The sequence below is a fragment of the Mus musculus genome, chromosome 6, assembly GCF_000001635.26.
Source record: "Mus musculus strain C57BL/6J chromosome 6, GRCm38.p6 C57BL/6J".
NCBI lineage: Eukaryota > Metazoa > Chordata > Mammalia > Rodentia > Muridae > Mus > Mus musculus.
In genome coordinates, this window is record NC_000072.6 from 50,932,957 (window position 1) to 50,956,955 (window position 23,999).

At 45.5% G+C, this 23,999-nt stretch overlaps 1 long non-coding RNA gene across 1 annotated transcript; it reads right to left on the reverse strand.

Annotated features, from left to right (window-relative positions):
- Window positions 1-444: 444 nt before the first annotated feature.
- On the reverse strand, window positions 445-11,426 carry Gm31686. The gene is made up of 4 exons (XR_377658.3): window positions 10,899-11,426; window positions 8,929-9,646; window positions 5,764-6,010; window positions 445-2,118 (listed from the first exon to the last, which is right to left on the reverse strand). It is a non-coding gene; the product is annotated as a predicted gene, 31686 (long non-coding RNA).

The window sequence follows — 23,999 nt, forward strand, 5'->3', positions numbered from 1 at the left end:
GACCCACGAGGGGAAAAGAAGCCAGGTAAAGCCTGTCAGTTACCTGCCCGAGGCTCACCACTCTCCTGGCCTGTCAGTCACACCCTGGTCCATCGTGCAGAGACTAGGCTGCCCGGGGGTCCTTCTTATTAAATGCCAAGCCCTGGGACTCTGAAGTTCATTTAGTGTCCAGGCCCCCATCAGCCTGATGGAATCAACTTTCCCATTTTCCCTAGGCTTCCACACCTTCTGCTTCTGACCATCTTTTGTCCACTTCACGGAAACCCCATTCCCCCCATCCTCCCCCTACCCCCGCCTCCCCATATCACTGGATGTCTTAGTTTCCAAGAGCATTCAGTGTCATTTTAGCTTTTAGCCATTTGTTTTTATTTTTTAGTTATATATACTTTTTGAGACGTAGCATCCCCACATAGTTCAAGTTGACTTTGAACTCACGATTCACCTGCCTCTGCCACCTGAGTGGCATCACTGTCGATGCTACCACACTCTGCATGACCCATGTTTTATTATACCGTCCCACCCTAACAGAACTCCCTCCCCACCTCCTCCTCTCCTGACCAACTGACAGCATTTCTACTCCTACAGTCAGAAAACTGCAAGCTGTGTTCTTGCTGAGTAGAGCTGTCCACTTGAGTTGCCTTATCCTTTGTCATGAGCCAACTCCCGCAGCCGCTGTTCTCTCCAGTCTAAACCCATGTTACAGCCCAATCCCTGGTTTAAAGATGAAAACAGTGGCCAGCAGGTGCAGCAGCTGAAAGCAGGCTCCCTGTGGGGTCAGCCCCTTCTGCCAAGCTGGTCTAGGCAGCCATGCCAAGACCTTCCGCTCAGGCATCTCCTCACTGCGTAGGAACCCAAACTCCCTTCCCCACGCACAGGGCTGTACTTCTCTTCCCTGGCACCGGCCCTCACTCAATGATGGGGGAAACTGAGAGGTGAGTTCCTATCCTCTGTGGAATCTTCTGACTAGGGACCTGAGGGGACAGGATGAGCTACCTACCGCCAGTCTCCTATATAGGCCTGTCTCCTATAGCACAAAATGGTCACTCAAAGAGATCGCCCTTCCCCGCTCCCCAGCACGGGTACTAGGAAGCAGCCTCAGAAGCAGAGGTGGAGGCAGTTACAAAGAGCAAGGACAGTCATATTTCCATAACTTGATGCACATGGTGGAGGATCTGCCAGCCCATGGAAATTGCCCTGACGTTTGAAAGGAAAGATTGGTTGGAGCCCTGCTCCTGTTGGCCCCTGGGTAAAGAAACCCTGCAAGAGAGACGTGAAACCAACTCCATTTCCACTGGAAGTGTCTCTTCCTTTGGTTCAACAGCCCAAGCCCCTCCCAGAAAGCGCCCGTCCCCCAACCTCCACCCCCAGTGTCCCTGCCTTGCTGTTCTCAGCATTTGCAAGGTTGCCCACAGTCTGAGAGTGGGGTGCTCAGCGCTGGGAGTAGTGGGTGAGTTCCCCGTGTTTCCAGCTCGCCTGTGCAGATGGATCCGCAGCTGATTAATGACACTCTGAGCCACTGCAGCGCTCATCTGCTTAACAATCCGATTTCTAGGACGTTTTAGAAGTTGTTAGCTGACTGCCAAAAATGAGGATCATTAAAAATAGATTCACAGCTGTTGAGGAAGCCAGAGATATAATTTTACCTTCATTATGCCTTATTGCAGATGTTATTGATTTAATCTCGTTGCATTTTACTGTGTAATATCAATTGGCACTGTCTTTGCTGTAGAAACTGGGAACTGTGTTTGTTCTTCTTGTCTTCGCAGCAGAAGGTATAGTTAGTCGGACAGTCCAAGTAGGTCCAAGTCGTCATCCCGAACTCCGACCCACTCACCACCTCTGATGGCCACCGTAGCTGAGACCCATGTGCCGCCTTCAGAGACTCAGCATAGACCCATGACAGAACAAGAATCTGAAAATGGGGCATCTACATTCTACATCCTTTAAGATAATGTTCAAGCGTGTGAACCATCAGCATCAAACAAATGAGGAGAAAGGGTGGGGGGCATCCTTCCAGCCCCTTCCAGGTTTGCTTGGGCGGTGCCACACACGTCCAGTCCATGTGTTGAATCCTTTGCTTGTGTGACAGCCCTGTCCTCTGAAATCTTACGCTGAAACCTGATAAATAGAATTTAATACTAAGTAAATTAGGATGCAATAGGGTGTTGTCTTTCAAAAAGTGTTACTCTGAAGACTCATTCTGAGATATTCTGAGATAATCTTTAAAAAAAAAAGGTTCAGAACTGGAAAGTTTGAGAATGCTACATTAAAGAAGCTTGGGAAGCCCGGCGTGAGGGCTCCTCTTCTTAAGTCCTTACCATTGTAGCCGATTAAAGGCTCCTGGGTACCAAAGAAATCTGACTGACTCTGTTCAATAAAGCATTTTCCAAGCTAATTTGATGCAAAGGTATCTCTTCTATTCATGTACTAACACTCCTCAGTGTTCATTAGCAGCAAGCAGCCTTTGGAAAGCCTCTGGTTTAACCTAGAAGATGAACCGTCAGCACCTCTGGGAATCCCTCCACCTTGTGTGCTGCTCTTGTGGGCTCCAGCTTGCATTACAGGGGCCTTTCAATGATTGAGTTTGTGACCTAGGCAGCATCCCTCACCTTCTGTCCCTGGCCCACCACCTCAGCCTCCTAACTCTAAATAGCCCACCAGTCAATTAGCATCTCCTGCCTCCACGCAACCTGCCATCTCATGACCAGAGAGAGCCAGGCTGTGCTTGCCGCATCATCTGTGGGTACAGCAGGGCTTAGAGTAACTCTCCACAGTTCTACCAAGCCCTCTCAGATGACATTAGCTTCGTGATTATTCAAGTTCGCACCTTTTTGTAGCTATGGCTTTCAGGGGGGTCACATAACCACTTGTCTCGGTACCCCTTCACCAGCACGACACACATAAAACCATGCAGCAAACAGATGAGACAGAAACACTTCTCTGTTTGTAAGAGATTAGCAGAAAGCCTTTGTCCCCACCAGTAGCATTTGAAAGGGCTCCCTAGGCAACATTTAGGTTGGTGAGTGCACACAGGGGAATTCATCAACTCTGGGGGATATTGTCAAAGATTCCCTCTTTGTGACCATTCCAGGATTTTAGGTATTGTTAAGGCTAGTGAACAGTTGTGGGGTGTGTGTGTGTGTGTGTGTGTGTGTGTGTGTGTGTGCATGTTGCTTCTTAGAGAGTTTAGCACCTTTGATCATGAGGTCTAACATCTGCTATCAGCTAACAAAGAATGTGAATTATCTCATCTCAGCTCCCCTCAGCTCTTCTGTATAACAAATTGGGGGATTCTAGAAAAAAGAACACAAAACAAAAACAAAATGGAACAAACAAACAAACAAAAAACCATCCTGCACCTCCCATGGTGACTTAACTGTGGGCAAAATCTAGCCAGGAGTCAGGTAAGGCGAGCTAGGGATCAGGTTCATTTGGCAACTCCGTTTTTTGTTAACTCATCAATATCGGACAACTTGTCCAGAGTAGCAGTGCCTGGCTGTGTGTCTCTCCACATATCCACTACGGTGCTGAACACTGAACCCCATGCCCATCTGCTAACTAGTGAGTTAGCACCACTCAGGCAGGAAGGATGGAGCCAATCTGTTCTCAGAAGGACTCCAGCCACAGAAGGTGGACTGAAAAGCTAAGCCGCACTTGTCACGTGCGTGTGTTATGCCCCAGAGAAGCATCTACACTTTGGGGTGGCATCAGTTGCGAGACATACCCAAGAAGTATGTTTAGGGAAGGCAAGGGGGCGTGGTTATGCTTATACATGATCTCATAGACTTCCAAGGGAGGAAGACATCTTTGAGGATCCTTAGAGAGAGACACCAGGCAGGGGAACAGCTCACAGATATACCCCTAACTCACTAAGGGGTGATGCTGGATAAACTACTTCACACCATTCAACCTAAGAGCCAATCCCCCAGCTCTTGCAAAAATCCCTGCTCTCTTCTGCTTCCAACTTCTTTTGTAGTTCTGGTAGAATTTAGAATTCTGACTCTTAAAGATCGAACTAAAATGAAAATTCCAGAAAGTCTGCGAAAGACCAAAGAGGAAAATTTAATCTGGGATATGATTGAATGTCCTAAAAAATATGCTATGGGGAAGGTAGGTTTAGACAAATAACGAGTTCCCTTTTTTACTACGCTTTTAGAAAAGAACGGCGTAGGAACCAGACATGTTAGTAAGAGGCTAGGAAAATAGAAACGTGTTTTACACAGCTAAAACTAAGCCATTAACTTCACTGCTAAACAAAGAAATAAAACACTACATTAAAACCAGACTGAAGGAAAATGGCGGAGTGGCGCCACCTGGTGTCTATTTTCTTTTACAACAGCTGGTGCTTTCTGCGCCCCCTGGTGGTGCTATGCAGGCAGGAAACCCACCTTGCCTGTTCCTTTGCTTTGTGCTGTTTGCACAGGTAAAAACAGTCCCTTGGTGTACCTACTAAGCAAGATAGACGTGCAGTCGCCATATACAAACAGAACAAGTGAAAATACACTATTTCCCACTTATTGCAGGGCACTCTTCCTTTTGATGTATCTCAGATAAACCCTGACTTCTAATTTAAATAATGACATGTTTGTAAAGCTCTTTCTCTCCAAAAAACTCTATTGAGGAGTTTGATTTTTTTTTTTAAGTTTAGTACCCGTGTTAACTTTTACTTATTTTTTTATATCAAAATAAACTTTGATTTCAAAAATGTAAGAGATGGATGTGAGTATTTGACTCAGAAATGAGCCCCATTCCCTCGTGTCTCAGTTTACCTAAATAATGAGGATTAGTTCAGTCTACCTTCCTTCTTGTGAGGGAGGGAGGATGGCGCCATGGTCAAGGACAAATGAGATGACTGTTTATGGGAGCAATCGAGAAATGGGACAGGCATTATTTGTACAAAACAGAGGTAGTATTGTGTGGGGATTTTTTTTTCTAGCTGACTTCAGTTCCAGCCCAAATATCTATGGCTCCAGAATTTTTAATTGGTTAATTGTGGAAAAGCCAATGAATGGGGAAGTTAAAAGTCCCAGTCGAGTGCCAAGGTTTAGTGTGAGGCACATCATTCATGTGAGCATGGCACATCTTCCATAAAGCAGGGATGTGGCCACAATGCCTGCTCTGCTTCTAAAATCCTTTGGCCATTTTGCCACTGACATCTGTCCTTGGAATATTACGTGGTTTTCTTACAGATTCTTCCTAACTCAAACTCATCCTGACAGATGAACCAGGGAAGGCTGGTATTTCCAAAACACCTCTTGGTTAGTGTGAGTCTAATCACCTCCTTTCTCTGATTAAGGTTTGACCTAGCTACTCTCCGCCACTTCTTCTCAGGGCATCTATGGTGACTGCTCTAAGGTAGAATATCCCACACGTTCCATGCTCAGGGTCATTCTACCCACGCAGTGAAACTTCATACAGGTAGGACAGGCACAATCCATGTTTTGCAATGTACCATAGATCTCTGTGCCTCCATGTCCTCATCTGTGAAATGGGTACTATATTACTGACTATCACAGACTAAGGTGGCACTGAGTACACATCTCTGTCCCAGACACTGAGTAGCTGTCACTCTTCTGGTTCACAGAGCACACTCTAGAACTTAGAGTCACTTCTGAATTTGATCCCAATGTTCGTCTTGCTGTTTCATTTTTCATTTTCTAGCAGTCCAACATACATTCATTCCAACCCCCACCCCAAATACGGAGTTCAATATATGCTAGTTTAAACTTACAAATGTAAACAATTTATGAAGTGTATGCTTACCACAGGCCTGTATTTTATTTATGATCCAGTACTGAGTCCATCTCACGAACTATAATATAGTTATCATAAACTCGACAACATGTTGGTGGATCTTGCCTACTGGTATTTCATAGTTTCGTGTACACGTGTAATTTTGATTCATGGTATTTTCAGCTTACAATGGTTTTGTTGGGGACATAGTCCCGTTGTAAACCGAGGAGCATCTGTACTTGTGAATACGTTCTTCAGGCCTCTGCTGTAGCATTTCCTTAGGAAAAAAAAAGAAAAGAAAAAGAAAAAAAATTCACTTCTTCCTCTCTAGTGACCCCTGGTGGCCAGCATGGAAATGAACATGGCAAACAGTGTTAGATGTGAAGACCGGTCTCAGTGGCATTTTGAAACACCGCGTGTATCTTAGACAATGTCCTCCTCCTATCTCCCTCACACTGCTGCATCCCCTACACTGGGACCCCTCTCACACTCTAACATACTGCTGCCCATTCAATACCTACTGGCTACGTGCATTTACTGTGGCAGGTCAAACAATACCATCCTGAGAAATTCATGCAGATTCTAAAGACATCACATAGAGAGAACAATAAAATATGAAACATATATTTTATTATTTTAATTTGTATTGATTATATACTGAAATGATATACTGTCTGTGTCTTACAGAGTTTTTATCACCAGAGTAATTGTACTCTGTCATGCACTACTTTCCTGTGACACTTCTTGTCTTTAAGATTGGATCTGGCTATGTAAGCCTGGACTGATGAAGAACTGGGGTTGCAGGTGTGTACAAAGCCACCCCCTCCTTCTCCCAGGCTGGGGTTAAAACTAGTGCCTTGTGCATGACACGAAAGTCAGTTCAGCTAAACAAAGTCTTCAGTTCCCCTCCAGGGCACAGGTTTCTGACCAGGCTTCCAGGCATGGGCTCCCTCTTGTGGAGCAGGTTTTAAGTCCAATTAGAGAGTGCTTGGCTACCCCTATAATAGGAATTCCATAATTGCACATCTTGCCAGGCAGGTTGATCTTGTAGTTTGTAGGTTTCACATCTGGGTAAGAGCTTGGATGATCTTTCCCCTAACAGCCTGCGTAGAACTGTCTGGACTATGAAAGCTAGCTGGCAGGGAGAACAACCTCTTTAATGGCTGTATAAGTGTCACGTTTATGGGTGTATGTTCTCTATTCAGATAATCTGGGAATAAGCCATCGATTAAGCAAAATTGAACATAATACTTCAAAGCACCCTTTGCAGTTTCTGTGGCCACTACACCAGCTTCTGGCAAAAAAATAAATAAATAAAAAGATAGTCATAATTGTATGAGCAACATCCTTAGTGAACTCAGCTGTTTCTCTTTGCTCTCTCCTCATTCGTCAGGGAGGATTTTGATATTCATATCACAATTACAAGATAGAGTGATTTGGGTCCTTAAATTACATATGGAAGTTAACCTTTCACCTTGAACAGCATCCTAAGTTAAGAATAAATAATGATTGCATTAAGCCATGTGTGATCTTTTAAAGATGTGTTTTACTGTGTACAGGTATGTGTTGTCTGTCTGTGTCTACACATGGGCATGCATGTGCTCTCAGAGGCCAGTAGAGGGCGTCAGATCCCCTGCAGCTAAAGCTCTAAGCAGTCATGAGCTGCCTGTGACAGCAGAGCTAGGACCCCAGGAAGAACTCTTAACCTCTGAGCCATCTCTCTAGGCAAGCTAATGGAAATTATCTTAAATGATATTGGCTATTTGGTTAATATGGGTTTTTTTTTGAGATAAGTTCCTAGAAGCAGAATTGCAAAGTCAAAAGGTATATATGTTTTTAATGACTTTTGCTGAGAAATTGAACAGTCATTTTACTCTTATATTCCTTATGTAAAAGGCCAGGTAAGGCACTGAAGGTCGATTGCTCCTTGGTACCTTGAGGATGATAGTTCTATGCTGATGAATAATTCTGCTCACAGAATATACAAAAGAAGATGTTGCCTTTTAAGAATGATGGCTTTGGAATGGAGGTTTTTTTTTTTAACTGCATGAGCTGTGTAGGCACTTTCAAGAAATAAGGATTATAGAAAAGGGAGCAGCAAGTAGCTTGAGTGTGCCTGGGCAGAGCTTCAAAATTGAAGGGCGTTGGTTGTTATTGTGGTAGGGAGGCTCTGGTCCAGCCTGTCTGTCTGGGATATAACTCACACTCTGCGGATGGGCCACTTGGGCCACAGGCTGCATCTTTGAATCCATCTATGGATTCGCTCTGTAAATCTCACTACATACAGCTGGGCCAGGCTCTTTTCATCTATCACAAACCACTGCCTTTCGTTTGATAACGACATTTGGTCCTTTAAGAGACGCAGATGTTAGATGTGGAAGGGGTGAAGATAAGACCACAAAACTTTTAAGATTCCTCCCAACTCTGAGACTCCCGCATGAGAGGCTCTGCAAGGAAGTGAGAGAGGTTGCCTGGTGCCTGAGTCTGCTCTGGAAGAGATCACAGTGGCCTGCGAGCCACATTGCAATCCGCAGGGAGCAGGGCTCTCTGGAAGCCGGAACAGAATATCTCTCTGCTTTTGGCTACAGGCTACAGTTCTTTCATCTTAGACTCTAACTAAATCCAGAATCCTTTTAAATGGGGAAGACAGAAGTGGAATGTGTAGCTAAGCCTTCTGCCTGTTGGATTAGCCAAGGGAAGAGATGGGCTTTGGAGGCAAAAAGCTGTAAGCCAAAGCATTTTCTCTCCTTTTAAAAAAATTTTATTTGGACTTTTCTGCTCTTCTGTGGTTATATGGTCATCCTTAGGCTATAAACCCATCACCTTCACAGAGTTCTAGGTGCATGGTGGTATCCAATTGCTTCTTTTGAAATCTATTGTATATATGCATATATGTGTACATATAGCATAGTTGCATATATATGTGCATATACACATACATACATATCAAATGCTCCCCAGTAGACCATCGGAGCTTAAACAAAGCAGTAGATATCACAAGGAGCCTAGAAACTGCCTGACAGTTAGAGGCTCAAACACAGTAAAAGCAATAAAGCTTTTATGGGGAGGTGCCATTTCTTCTTCCACCAGGGAGGCCAAAGTTTATGAACCACATATGTGTTAAATGCCAACTAGCTTTGCCTTGCCCCATCTTCCTCAGGTCAAAATGCAGGGTTCTAGTTTATATCACCTTACCGTTTTGAGAAACTGGTCGCCAACAAGAACAGGAAAACACTACTCATTGGCACTAGAGTGGACCGGACGCCTCCTGGGAGTGTACTTTGCTTTTCAGCCTGAGGTGCAGCTCCTTTCTCTGCTCCCACTCCTGGCATGAAAATGTCTGCCCAGAGTTGTGTCAGGTGACATGCTACCCACTCCAAATAGCTTGTCTTCTACTGTATATTTTAAGTAACACAGCAACAAGACTGCTTTCAATGATGGAAGTGTCCGATGGGGCCGTTTGGTATTGTATTCTTTGTGGTTGACAAGAGGGGCTTGGTGGGATAAAAGAATGGAGAGAAAGTAAAATGCCCCCCCCCCTTTTTATTGGGGAAGAGCTTTAGTCACAAAAATAACATTGCTGCTCCTGCCGTTGACATAACTGGCAATGGTTTCTCCTCTGCTGCATGGCTTAGAGAGGCGGATCCGGTCCACACAGCACTTCAGTTTCAAAACATCCCCTTTCCCCAAGAGGAAGCAGAATTCTCTCAACCGCTCTCCTCTCTCCCCATCCTGAAGCCGATTGCTCTCCTGATCTTTTCTTTGTCCCGGGTCCCTTCTTTTCGGCTTTAGCTCTGTGAGGTATTCAGGGGAATGACTGGCCTAATCATAATCTTGGTGATCGCTGCTCAAGGTGTCCATAACTGGAATTTCCTCATTACTTTAATGTCCTTCTAGTCACAGCTCCATGGACCTATTATGTGTAAATTAGAAACACATTATTCCACCGACAAAGCTTTTCTTTCAAATGCATAGAATTTTATAACCTGTCACAATCTATTAAATTCTGAATTGTCTGTACCGAATCTGACTTTTTTCTGTACGAAGATGTCAAAGGATCTTAATTTCAGCTAATTCTGGCACCAAAATGAGCTCCTCTACTTAATAGCTGGCACTGGTCTCCGCAGCAAAGTGCTTCCAGGGACAATTGGAAATTGCAAAAATAATAGTGTGTTTCTTTGGTTAGTGTCACCTCTGAAATGCAGGGTGTTTGCCAACTCAAAGCTGCTTTGCTGCCTTTTTAAAGCTGAATTTCCTGAAAGCCCTTAAATATTAAGACAATTTGACGTAAGTAGACAGGAAGACAGAAACAGAAGGCTTGGGAGACAAAATGTGCAAGACCTGCTCAGAGCTCTAGAATTCCATAAGGGCTTCTTGCAGATAGGGGAACTTGGCGGACACAGCTTTGGGGTCTGATTCAGTGTGTCCCTCTCTGCAGAGCTGGATACAGGCTTGACTAGTGCTTTGGGCTTCATGGTCATCCTGCCATCAACTGTCATATTCCAAGGATGATATGTACTTGGGTGAGAAAGCCATTGTTTCCTTCAAAGCAAGCTCATGAAGTGGGATGTAAGCTTAGTCTGGCAGTGGGAATTTTCCCTTAGACATCTCCATTTGAGTCTCTGGCTCTGCCTTTGGGTGCCGGAAAAGCATCGCTAGCCAATCGAGAAGCACTCTGTTAGATGAGGACTAACAGTAATAGTTACTATGCTAAATGCTTTCTGTACTCCATCCATTTAGTCCCCTAAAATGTTTGTGAGGTTAACTTAATTGTTATTCCTCTTTACAGAGAGCTAAGACTAGAGAGACAGACAGACAGAAACAGAGACAGAGAGAGACTTGACCTTGGGTTACATTTGGCATCTCCCTGAGTAAGAAGGGGCAATAAAGAAACATGACAAAGATTCCCTCTAAAACGGCCTCTCACTCTTAAATCTGTCAAAGATTGACTTTGAAAATTCAAATTGTAGGCATGGTTAAGGTGAGTACATAAGTAAATTTCTGTGGGTGCTGTTCATTGATTTCAAGACTAATACAGTTCAAAGTTTTTTTTTTTGTTTTTTTGTTTTTTGTTGTTGTTTTTTTAAGTTCAATAGGTTCTCGAGATGGATATGCCCATTTTCCTTTGACTGGTACCTATGGTACTAACAGAAGAAACCCCATACCTCCTGATGTCGGCCTTTCTCCTGGCCCAGTTGTGTGAAAACAGTTCTCCAATATGGCAGACTCCTCACGGTGCTGGAAAGCCAGCGGAAGTCCCAAGTGGTAGGGCTCAGCTTCTAAGTTCCTGATTTCCTCACTTCCTCTTAGGGTTTGAGAATTTGCATTTGGTACAAATCCTCAAATGACGCTGGTGCTGCAGGCTTGGGAGACGGTCCAAAAGATGCTGATAGGACAGTCCACCCTCACTACAGACAGCAACCATCTCTTCCTGGCCTGTGGCAAGGCAAGTACGAGAACTGAAAATACTTCCGTGGAGATTTTGTAATATGACACTGTTGTGACATCCACATATATGATCCGGAGGCACCTGCCACGTGTGTTAAGAGGAGCTGTGGGAGCCCAGGTCTCATTCTGTGACAGCCTGACAGACACAAATCTGATCATTGGACGAAAGCAGTCTGAGTACAGCCTTCTAACCACGATTCCAGTCATGCATTTTGGAAGAATGTAAACCCACCAATGAGTCAGGTTTGGTCTTTCTCATGCAGTAGCAATGCCTGGGAAGGAATAAGTGCTAGGTCCTCGGCCCCAGTTAAGCACCCAGGGCTGTAGACATAGACCTTCTGTGACATTATACAGCAGTGGGGTGGATCAGCCCAGGGACGCAAGGGCTCAGGCTTCTTAGGGGTTGGAAGACGGAAAGAAAACATGGAGCAGTCAGAATTTAGGAGGGCCAAAGTTATGGGAGGACAAACTGGGTTAGCAGATGTCCTCCCAAAGGGGCCTATAAACAGCTCTCATGTGTAGTCATCCAAGGAGACTGCAGACAATAGAAGAAGCTCTCTGTTGTGAGAGAGCCACCTAAGCCACAGGTCTAAGTAAAAGACTTAGTATCTAGGCCTGCAAACATCAGGTTCAGGGGGCAAGCTAGATCAAGAACCCTTCCAGGACCCATTCAGTGTAGTCATGAGGATAAGGACCAGGATAAGGGAAGACTTAAAACTATCATCTCCTACAAGAGAAAGGAAGACTTGAAACTAACTATCCACTAGATCTCAGTTCCTCAAGCTGCCATGTTGTTTTTAATCTTCTTATGCATTTTTATTAAAACTCCCAAGGATCTCATTGCTAATTATCAGGATCCAGCTGTTCCCTGCCTTATATTGTGGGATCCTCTTGGGCTGGCTGAAAGGAAGCCCACGTGGATGGGCCTTTCCCATGATTTCAAAGCTTGATGGATGTGCCTCAAATTTACTTCGCTAACTGTCTTTCCAAATGGATCTCCTGGTAGCGCTATGGTTTTACTAGCTGTGATTTATTTTTTAATATTTTGCACTTCAAGCTCTGATAAATCCAGTGTTCTTGCTAAGCACTTGTACAAATTAGATTGCTGGCAGAGAAGTTTAGCATCCTTGTGTGTTCAATGTATCAGCGCTGAGCAGTGGCAGAGAGGTGCCTGTGTATGAACATCTCTGCCCCCTCCTGCTCTGTGAAGTCTCCCTTGACTAGAGCCATTCAGGGAGAGGTTCTTTTAGACTTTCAGATTCACCTCTACAGTTTCTGCTACCAACAGCCAATACCACTCCAAAAGTAATGAATGGAAAATTCCATAAACAAAGACTCCATGCGTTTTAAATTGTATACCATTCTCCATAACGTAATGGCATCTCCCACCGTCCCACTCTGTCCCACCCAGGAGATGAATCATTCCTTCACCTAATGTACCCGCACTGTATACAACATCCACAGAGTAGCCGTCTCAGTTAACCAACACACTGCCTGAAGTATCACAGTATCTGCTCCAAAGTAAACTTAACCTACTTAGCAACAGGCCTAAGCAGAAGATGGGGTATCGCTATGCCAACGAAAATCTGCTGGTTGCTTCCTTCAGGCTTTTAGCTACGTGGAAGCCTGCTTGACCTGGGGTTCAGTGTGACACCCATGACAGGCTTCTCTCCCCGATCTGCTGTCTCACTTTCAGCCTGAGACTAAGACCACAGTTTCCTTCAGGGCTGCAGCATGACTGCAGGTGGTAGTATGAGCTTTCAGCTTCCTTTTGAGAAACCAGAAGGAGAGAGGGGGCTGGGGGAGAGTCAGTGCCATCACAATGATTGACATGGGGTATGTCCTGTACTGGTGAGCTGAGATCCAGGATGCCTGAACCAATCACTGTCCAAAGTATGGTGAGCAGTGGCTCAAGCCAAAAGACTCACAGGATTCGGAAGTAGACGCAGAGTATGTTGTACTTGAAGGGAGAAAGGGACGGATCCCTGAAAGGTGGCCGCAGTGCTCACGATGCTGCCTCTCTTGCATCGCCTGTAACCACTCTAAGACCGTGTTCTCATCTCTAACAGACTCCCTCTGACTCTGCTGCTCTGGAGCTCAGTGCTGGCCTCAGTAAGTGCTCGTTACACTGGATAAGGGAGAAGATGGGCGAAGGCAGCCATTGCAGTCAGATGCTCTTCCCCTGCAGGGACCTGCTCCAAATAGGTCCTTTCCCTCTCTGTAGGGCAGTTACGTCTAAAAAAGAACAACAAAAATCTTGGCTCAGCAAGACCGCTTGTATGATGATCTACCAGAGTATGATGTAGCTGAAAAAAAAAAAAGAAATATAAGCTAATGTTTTGAGTCCCTGCGACGAGTGTTTCTGACTGGGGTTGTAGCTCAGTGATAGAATGTGTGCCTAGCATGCACAGGGCTCTAGCTAAAAAGAGAAAGAGAAAATTTCTAAGTAGTGATGTTAATATATTTACTATACCAATATACTTGTATACATGTAGTATAACAAAAGGTGAAATGAAAGAAATGAAGGAAGTGGAGGGGAAGTTACAAGATACAGAGCATGCCGGGGTACTGTCAGGAGAACTTTCCCAGCTGGCCTTGGGTTTGGTGATGCCCACTTCCACACAAGCAACTGGAATTTCCTATAAAGGAAAGCCAATAATTTATAAGCAACAAAATTGTATTTGAACTCAAATTATCATGACTTGGGATTTTATTTCCCGTTCCCCTCACTAGAAGCACTTGCAGAGGAGGAGGATGCCCTCGGTCGCTCATTAATCACTTCCTCACCTGTGCCCTCAGTGGGGATGGGCTGGAATCCTGCCATGGTTTCACGTCACTTCAAGTTTGGGGAAAGACCATTCGGGAACCAGGTTTTAGGACTACAGGGGAGTTTTAGAAGACCTGGGAACAAGGTTTGTGAAGAGCAAGCCAGCTGTGCTCTCTCTCTGAGAACGGTGAGCTCACTAACAACCACGGAAGCCAGCAGTTTGGGCACAGCTTGCTCCAAAGGCCCTCAGGGCACAGGGTTTGCTGTGCTCCCTGGCTCCTCTCCCATCTGACCTCCTCAGGGTCACCTGGTCTCCATAGCGCTCTTCTGAAGATGTCATTGAAGGAAAGGGACGGTGACCACTCAAATTCTTCCTCATTTGGAGTCTAGACCAGGGGACTTGAAAGGGCTGCGAGGTTGACTCTGTAATTCTGCTGTTTGCTCCATAGGTGGCTTCCATGCTGTGGCTTGTGCTGGGGGCTCAGCATACTCAATGTATCCGCATCTTGTGTCCCTGGGCTCTCAGTGCACAGAGTAGCAACATAGACAGAGCATCCACAAAGATGACAGGATGCATCATTAGCCAGTCTTGTCTGAGATGACCCAGTATGGCCGAGCAAGCTGTTGGGATTTGTCTTCGTGCTTGGGAAATCGTTCCAAAATGGTTGAAATAGAGTCAGTATCTTGATTGCTTATCCATTTATTCCCACATAGTTGGCCTGACCGCTACCCAAGAGCCTTCTCTCCACTGAGCTCTCCCCATGACATAAACAATCAGACCCTGCCCACCAGCCTTCCTATCTCCTGCCCTAGTGCCATGGTAGCCATCTGTTTAATTGATCTGTAGCTCAGCCACCCCAGTTGTCACATTTTGAGTGACATCTACAAATAAAGGGTAACCTAGATGATTCCTGAACATGGAAGAATGAGGAAGAAATTTGGAACCAACCGGAAGGTGAGCACATTTTGGTAGACCAGTTATCTATTGTTCCCTTGGACCTCTGACTACACTCTACCATGCTCCGCAGAACTTCCCCAAATCATTCTCCCTGTACCCCATCTGCAGTCATCCTACATGAGCCCCAAGCCATCACTCTCCTCTGAAGTGATGCTTCTGCCACAGGTTCATGCTGGGCCGTCCTTGGCATGTGTGCCAGCCTCAGCCAGGCCTTTTTGTTGAAAGCTGGTGGGCAGGGTCTGATTGTCTTTTAAATCCTTTTTTAGTATTTGTGGCATAAGCAAGAGGAGCATTTTTGCAGAACGACACTCAGTTGGGCCATCCATCTCAGTCAGAAACAGGTCACAGGGTCATCCCAGCCAGTGTCTGATGGCAGTCCTGCAGCCACCACTATTGGCTTTTTCAATTGAGATTCTCCCTGGAGGCGGGGGCAGGGTGGAGAGAGGGCTTCCGTGTCTCAGGGGTTCTGCCAGAAAGTAAATAGCATGGACAACCAGCAACATCTGCTATTAGAACCTACTTGGAAAAGACATCAGAGTTGGCACATGTGGTGAACAAAAGGGCACAGGACGGTGTGTTTATCAGTAGTAAAGGTTGAAGGGACTTTCAGAGCAAGAAAGCTGGGATAGAATGCATGTTTTTGTTTTTGTTTTCGTTGCTGACTAACAACCGTCCCAATCTTGCTAGCCTAGAACAATACCAGAGATTCTCGTTTACAGGTTAGGAGATTGACTAGAGGTTCTGCCAGTACGGGTGGGCCACACTCACCAGAGGATAGCTAGACTATTGATTCTCAACCTGTGGGCCTCGACCCCCTCACTGACCCTCTTATCTCCAACAATATTTACATTATAATTCATAACAGTAGCAAAATTACAGCTATGAAGTAGCAACAGAAATACTTTTATGGTTGGGGGGGAGATCACCACAACATGAGGAACTGTATTGAAGTATCGCAGCAGTAGGAAGGTTGAGAACCACTGGTCTAGACTTTCTCATGAGGCCATAGGCACTGGCTGGAATAGATTGGTCTTCATTGGGACAGTGCATATCTGTTCCACATGGCTTTTCGTCCTCTAGCAGGCCAGGCAAGGCTTAAGCACCCAGCAGCCCAAGGGTTCAAAAGCATGAGTTATCTATGAGTTCTATGTGTTATCATGAGAACTGGTCACAGAATGAGGACACTGTCAAACAAGACATCAGGCCAGACAAGAGCTTCAAAAATGACATTAGAGGTAGCTCCTGGGAAGAATGAAGAGTGGTGGTCACTTAGGTCATTAGGCTACCCCTGTGTCCTTGGAGGAACATTTTTCTCTGCACCACAATCCCTTTTACTACTGAAATAAAACTAACAGAAGCAATCTCCTAAACACACAAATTCTTATAAGTATTTAACACAGTGTGGAACACACGGTCAGCATTAGCTTTCAATTTGCTTGTTTTTATGATCATAACCCATACTGCTGATCGTCATTGCTAAGTTTGGTGATGATTATGATGCTGTTGAGCTTCTCTCTGCTGGGTGATGATTCCCCCTGGGAGATGAGCCTCCACACAATCCAGACTTGCTGGAAGCTCAGGTTGGCTCCCCAGCAACTGCTGATCAGAGCATGCTGGCTCTGCTCCCTACCATGGCCCAGGCCATTTGGTGAGGACTGTTGTCCCTGGGCTTGCTTGCTCCTTCTCTATGTGCCTAGAGTGTCTGTCCAGCGAAAGCTTGCAACGAAGCATTGTACTGTGATTGCGGCTCACTCCAGCCAGCACAGCCTCCAGAAGGAAGGAGGCTGGCATCCTTTGCCAGAGAGCCAGATTGATAGTCCTTCCCACTGTCCCACCTGTGCCCAGTGCAGAACTAGCAACGCGATGACACAATTCAGGGTTGCCAGAGTAAGTGGCAAGTGATAAGAAAACTCCCATCACTTCTTTGTCTACCAGGGACCAAGTATTCAAACCAGTTGATGACTTGAGTCCTCAGTTTACAGACAACTGTCTACAGGCTGTTTTTAAAGTGGCTATTTTGTTGTTGATAATGCTGGCCTTGGTACTCAGGCAACCTCTGTCCACGCCAAGGAGGGAAGGGCCAGCAGCTTGCTAGCTTCATGTCATCTGCCACCACGGCCTTCCCATCTGCTCGGGGACACGGCCGGACAATTTTCAACATATAATTGCAAGTCCTTTGTAATTTAGACTGAAACAGAATCAACAGCTTGATCATGACCCCCACAGCAGGGATTTCAAGGACAACACTGCCATTTTCTGCCCTGACTCAAAGCCAAAGCTGGCCTTCCCTTGTGTGTGCATCTCCCTGCCTGTCCATCTCAGGGGGTTCTGTTTATCTGTCTGCCTACCATGTTTTCTGTCCCTTCACGGTTTTCTTTGTCCTTTCCTTTTATCAGGCTCTATATTTCTGCCTTGCAAATGTGCTGGTTGTAACTGGACACCTCCCATAGATTATGTCGCCACAATAACCATTGTCAGTTCTCCCTAGCTAATTGTAGCCCCACCCCGCCTCATCTGGCTGGGGTTAAGATGGATGTTCAATTTGCATTATTTATGTCTTCTGCTCTGTGTTTCAGCGATGTACTTTTGCATAACATATGTAAAATTCTGCTGACGTGGAGAATTCATCTGGCCTGAGATGCTCAAAAGAGTTGGGGGCAGAAGGTGGGGGGACTCTGTAAATTCAAAAGCCGTCAAACAGCTTTGTGCTCATCTGGTTCAAAGAAAAGGGTGGTGGTGGGGGGAACGAAAATGTGCTCCTAGTATTGAAATCTCTCTCTCTCTCTCTCTCTCTCTCTCTCTCTCTCTCTCTCTCTCTCTGTGTGTGTGTGTGTGTGTGTGTGTGTGTGTGTGTGTGTGTGTTACTCTGGACAGCCTAGTGAGCTCTTTCCACATAAAGAGCTTAGGTTCTCTCTGGGTTTCAGAAGGTGGAGGCAAGCGGTCCAGGTCTATATTAGGTGCAAATGCAAGCCTGTTGCTATCATTAATAAGCATCTGTTTGTAGGGGAAGAAGCTGAGATGTCCTTAACGTTACACAGAGTGAGTAACAGAGCTGAGGATCAACCCAGTTGGCCTGACTTAAAAGCCACAGACTAGGGGACTGGTTCGGGGCATGGTTACTTACCTTGCATGTGTAAGGCCCCAGTTTCTATCTCTACCATCACAATAAAGAAATAACAGGATTTTGAAGGCAGTCTCTGATCCAAGCAGTCTGAGCCACAGTCCCTTTGAACTGATCCCTTTCTGATCTTGACCCTCCTAACTCTCAATGACATTTCTGCATCTCCTTCACATGGAGTCTGTTGTTGAAAAAAACAAGAGTTTTATTTTGGTCACCATTACATCACTGCTTGGACACACAGAATGTACCTCAGTCCCCAAACCCCTCCTAGCCTAGTACTGGGAAACATGTACAACCAGTTCTAGGCTTGTCACCTTCTGTGAAAATATATGTGCTTGTTTAGACCCTGTGAGCATGCCTTTGTTCTGCTGAGCTGCACACATCAGGAATCCTGAGGCTTGTCCCCTGCCTTCTAGAGCTCAGGCTCCCCCAGGGAGAGGGTGGGAGATTCTATGGCCCAGGCAGTGGGATGCTGATGTGTGCACTTGCTATAGAATGGATCCTCTGGGTGTAAGATGTTAGAAGTATTGCTCCAAACCAGATCTCACACACTCCCTCTTACCCATTGCCAGGCTGCGAAGAGGAGCTTGTGTGCCCGTATCTGCATGCCAGCAGGACTCTGATCTCTTCACTGGTGGCACTCATTGCTTTTTAATCTTGACCACACCATGCCATTCTATTGCTCAGCTCTACCGTCCACTAGGCTATCTGATCAACTGAGCAGAGGATGAACCCAGAGTAGTGGGAACTGTCTGTTGGCTATAGGTGTGCATTCACTCTTTTGGGGGGGGGGGGCGCACTGGTTTTTCTTTTATAGGACCTTGAAAAGATGTGTGACTTGGGATGCATCAGTTAGGTCAGCTAGAGCATCCTATGCCATTAAGAGCCAGGCATGTGATACCAGCAGTCATCAGCTGAAGGAAAAAAAGTGGGGATTGCTTTTAATGCAGAGAAAGAAGGAAGCTTCCCGGGGGACACAGGTGAAGTTAGCAGCAGCGTTAGAGTATAGATGTGTATATGTGTGTACCATGTTCATCCTTAGTACGTGAGGAGGCCAGGAAAGGGTGTTGGATCCCCTAGAATTGGAGTTACACATAGTTATGAGCTACCACGTAGGTGCTGGGAATTGAAACCAGGCCCTCCGGAGGAGCAGTGCATGCTCTTAACCAGTGGGTCATCTCTCTAGCCCTCTGGTCAGCCGCCTTGTTACTGTGGAACAAGACATTGAGGCTCCCTGTAATGTGCTCCAGTTCAAGTAGTACCCAGAGCCCTGCCCCACTTTGTGGCTGGGTCGCCTGTGCCCTCTGCTTTGACCACTTTAACTTGTGTGTCTCTCTTTCAATGGAAACTCCTGAGTGAGTCCTGGGCTTCACCAAACCCAAGCTCTTCCAACCTTGCCACACTGATTCAAAGGTCTCATCTTTGAACTCCTTCCCCGTTGAAGCTGAAGTGCCAAGAAGACATTTAATCTCCCAGTGAGTTGGTCTTCAGAGAGGGTTCATATTGCTCTCTCCAAGGGAACTAATGTTTGCCTTGGGCAAAGTGTGCATTTGGGACAACAGATATTCCTGACATATGCACTGTAGAGAAGACCAATGAATAGCCCTGTCCCTATGAGCGCATCTGCTTCTGGAAATGTCCTCTTCATCTGCTTCTACATGGAGGAGAAAGCGAGCAAGAGATTGAAGTTTATAGATGGAAGGACTGAGACAAGAAGGTCACAAGTTCACTGCCAGCCTGGGTGAGTAGTGAGTTCCAGGTCAGCCTGGGCTACATAGTGAGATCCTGTCCTAATGATAAACACACAAAGATGGAAAAGAGTCTGGAGGATTTAAGCAGTGCATCAGTCAATCATTTCATATAGGCCTTATTTGAATTCTGACTGATTTGAATAAAAACCTTCTTTCATCTCATTAGGAGGCAAATATCCAGTAATTTCGACTTCTCACTTGATATTATCATTAAGGTTCAGAATGGGTTGCTATTAAACATCAGCGGTAGAATTCTTAATACTGATCATTTAGGCTTAATGAGTAAAAAATATTAATTTCAGGTTATATACATATTTTTGTAGCAGGCAAGTAAAATGAAGTGTTCAATAAAAGTTTTTAGGCATAAAAATACATTCCAGAGGATTGAAATAATATGAGAAAAGTAGAATATAAATTATTCATTTATGGAAATAAGGAAATACTATGAAATTTCAAGAGTTTTTTTTTTTTTTCTGTACACTTGAGAAACAGCAAGTTTTGGAACTAAGGAGGCATCTTGGCGGGGTGGACCAGAGTCTGTATCCACAGCATTCCTGTAAATGCCCGATGGGCACAGTAGCTCGCCTGTAATTCTGACTGAGAGGGAAGACCCCAAAGCAAACCGGCTGGGTAGACGAACTGAAATGGCAGGGTTCTGGCTCAATCCAGAGGTCCCGCCTTAAAGAATAAGGTGGAAATGATGGCCTCGGGCCTCCATACACACACATGCACACTAGCATACACATGTGCACCCTCACATATGTAAACGTACATATACCACACGCACATGTAGCTACATGCAAAAAATAGAAAGCATCAAATTGAATAGACTCTGTGGCTATGTTTGAAAGAGCCATATAATGTTTTAATGTCAGTACCTAAAACTTGGTTTAAAAAAAATTACATCCAGAATAGCTGTTACAAGTCAGGATTAAAAAAGAAAGAAAGAAAGAAAGAAAGAAAGAAAGAAAGAAAGAAAGAAAGAAAGAAAGAAAGAAAGAAAGGAAGGAAGGAAGGAAGGAAGGAAGGAAGGAAGGAAGGAAGGAAGAAAGGAAGAAAGGAAGGAAGGAAGGAAGGAAGGAAGGAAGGAAGAAAGAAAGAAAGAAAGAAAGAAAGAAAGAAAGAAAGAAAGAAAGAAAGAAAGAAAGAAAGAGGAAATCCTAACCTAAAATTGGGACATCATACATGGTTTCAAATCTTCCCAGGGCTTCAGAAACAAGAGTTTGAAAATGCCTGCTGACTATACCTCTGCTCAGTATGTTTTAATTTAAATGACTTTCTTACCCCCACAACTACCAGCATATATGATTCTGGTCATCTGTGACCCAACCACAATCTGAAAATATCAATGGAAAAGTCTCTGAGCAGTTTAGAAGCTTTACATTGTAAACCTCTGGGTAGCTTGGTGAAACCTCATAGCCCCTGACTCCTGCCCGGGATGGGAATCCTCTCTGTCCAGTGTATCCATTCCAATTAGTCACACAGTCATCTCGATTTTCAGTCAGATTGCCTGTATTCAAGCAGTGCTGTATTCAAGAAACCCCTGTTTAACAATCCCAGAGTTCACAAGTTAGGGTGCAGAGAAGGTCCCAGGACATCAAACAAAGCAGGAGAGATTAGCATCTGCTACCATGAGTCAGGGCTGCATCGCACATAGGAGAAGCTTGATGGAGAGGAATTGGTACCATTGTGACTTCAGGCTTCTACTGGGGATCTTTAAAGGTGTCCTCTATAAATTAGAGGGATGACTCTTCTTAGTCACACCCTTCAAAGTGTGTTGTATGAAACCAAATTTAGGGTTCAAACCCCCATGTGAGGACAGGGGAAAGGACCACTGGAGGCCCATCCCCACTTCCATGCTTCTATGAGGGTGTTCCCCGACCTACCCACCCAGTCCTGCCTCCCCGTCCTGGCATTCCCCTACACTGGGGCATCGAGCCTTCACAGGACCAAGGGCCTCTTCTCCCACTGATGCCCAACAAGGCCACCATCCTCTGCTACATATGCAGCTGGAGCCATGTGTACTCCTTAGTTGGTGGTTTAGTCTCTGGGAGCTCTGGGGGTCTGCTTAGTTAATATTGTTTTTCTTCCTATGGGGTTGCAAACCCCTTCAGCTCCTTCAGTCCTTTCTCTAACTGCCCTTAGCTGACATGCCTGGGTGAGCATAGAGAATGAAATCCTTGCAGTGTCCTTGCAGAAACAAATGCTCTGAGGAGGATCCCAGGCAAGGCTTAAATGTCACCTCTCACTCTGCTCTTAACACAACACCTTGGTTTTTCTGTAGCCCCATGAGAAGATGAAGTAGAAATAATACCACAGGAGGGGTTAGAGGACACGTCCTGTCAAACTCAAAGACAGCCTACAAAGTAAAGTCACAGGTCTGTCACTCTGGGTCCTTTCATTTTCAAAGGCTCTACAGATTCTGTCTTTGGATTTCCAATGTGAGAGATTTATCAGCAGCAATTTGACCAGCTCTGCCAGGCAGAGTCAGCTGTATTTTGGGAGGGGGCCTTAAAAGATAACATTAATAATACCCATATCCATCACTGAGAGAAAATACCAAGTTACAAGCTGCTCTTCTGAGCTCTGTGGGCACAAAGTCCCGTGGGTATGCTGCTCTCTGCTTACGGGAAGGCAGGGTGGATTGTTAAAGGCACATTGGACTCCGTTACATCTTTTACACACTTGCCATTTTCAACTGATATTCTCATCCACACGTTCTTACACACTTTAGTTTGCTTCTTGCACAAAGTGTTGTCTTGAGGGATAAGCCCACTCTGGGCAGGAAGCTGGAGGGTAAAGCTCTTCTCACCCCTGTCTAAATGCTGTGGTAGACCTGGCTCCTCCTCGGGTGCTATGCTGACAGAGGGCAACTCTGCAAGCAATCACAGTAACCCAACCTTTCCCTCAGGAATTACCTATGACATCAAGGAGGGGCATCAAGCTGGCTCAGAGGGGAGTGCTTACAGGGCAAGCCTGAAGACGTAAGTCCCGTTTCCAGACCCCACACGAGTGCTGGAGGAGAGAGGCAGCCCTACAATTTGTCTTCTGACATCCTCACACATACGCACCTGCATGTAATTGTTTCTCTCACACACACATAATAAATAAATAATCATAGTGACACGGGAATGAACCCCAGCACTTGAGAGCTGAGGCAGGAAGATGATAAGTTCAAGACTAGTCTAGACCACATGATGTAACCCAGTCTCAGACCAAAAAAAAAGGGTGTGTGTGGGGGGGGGGGGGGGGAGGCCTTGACGATTTCTACTAATCATCGTTATCTCGCCCATTTAACAGATTATTTATGGGCCATCTGTGGTAGGCAATCTTTACTTTTAAATATGGAAGTTTAGGATGCTGAAGGCAACTTGAGATACTACTGCAAAGCAGGAAAGGATACCATGGAGCATACAGGAAGCCCAGCCTCCTCCCTCCTCCCTCCTCCCTCCTCCCTCCTCCCTCCTCCCTCCTCCCTCCTCCCTCCTCCCTCCTCCCTCCTCCCTCCTTCCTCCTCCCTCCTCCCTCCTTCCTGCCAGGGTCTGACACTGAACCTTAGGCTAACATTTTGCTTCAGGATGGGTGACAGGATAGATACAGGAATGGTGGGGCCTGTGGCTCAGTTTACCTGGAGAGTCCCAGAGTCTCCACCCACCCTCCTCCCACGTGGCGCCCAAACTCATCAGACTCTGGCTTATGGGTGGCTCTTCTAGTCTTAATAACAGATTTATTGAAACAAACCAGTTTGTTGACACCTCAGCTCCACCTTCAAATCCCTGTCCTGGTGGACCAGCCAGGAGAACTCACGGGCCACCACCACTGCACCCAGGAGTTAGACTAAAAGGCATCAGGAAGGAGCAAGCCCTTCAGCCAGGACCCGGGAATGGTTCTGCTTTTAACCACAATCCCTGCAAACAGAGGCATACAAAGAACCATCCACACTGTAAGAAAATTCACCTAGTCTGTGTATGCCTGTTTATTAAAAAGCAAAGCCTAGATCGATGGTCAAGCATAGTTTTTCTGCCTAGTTCTTAGACCACCATATCTTAAGGCTTTAAGGTCTCTGCTTACAAACCACAGCACTGCACTCTCCCAGTGACACAAACACATGTGGGGTAGATCTGAAACTGAAATTGCACTGGGTGTTTGTACTGTATCTGGCCGTCTTCTTCCCTAACGCCCATTGCTGGTGATTCATGAAGCATTTTACGGTTATGACTT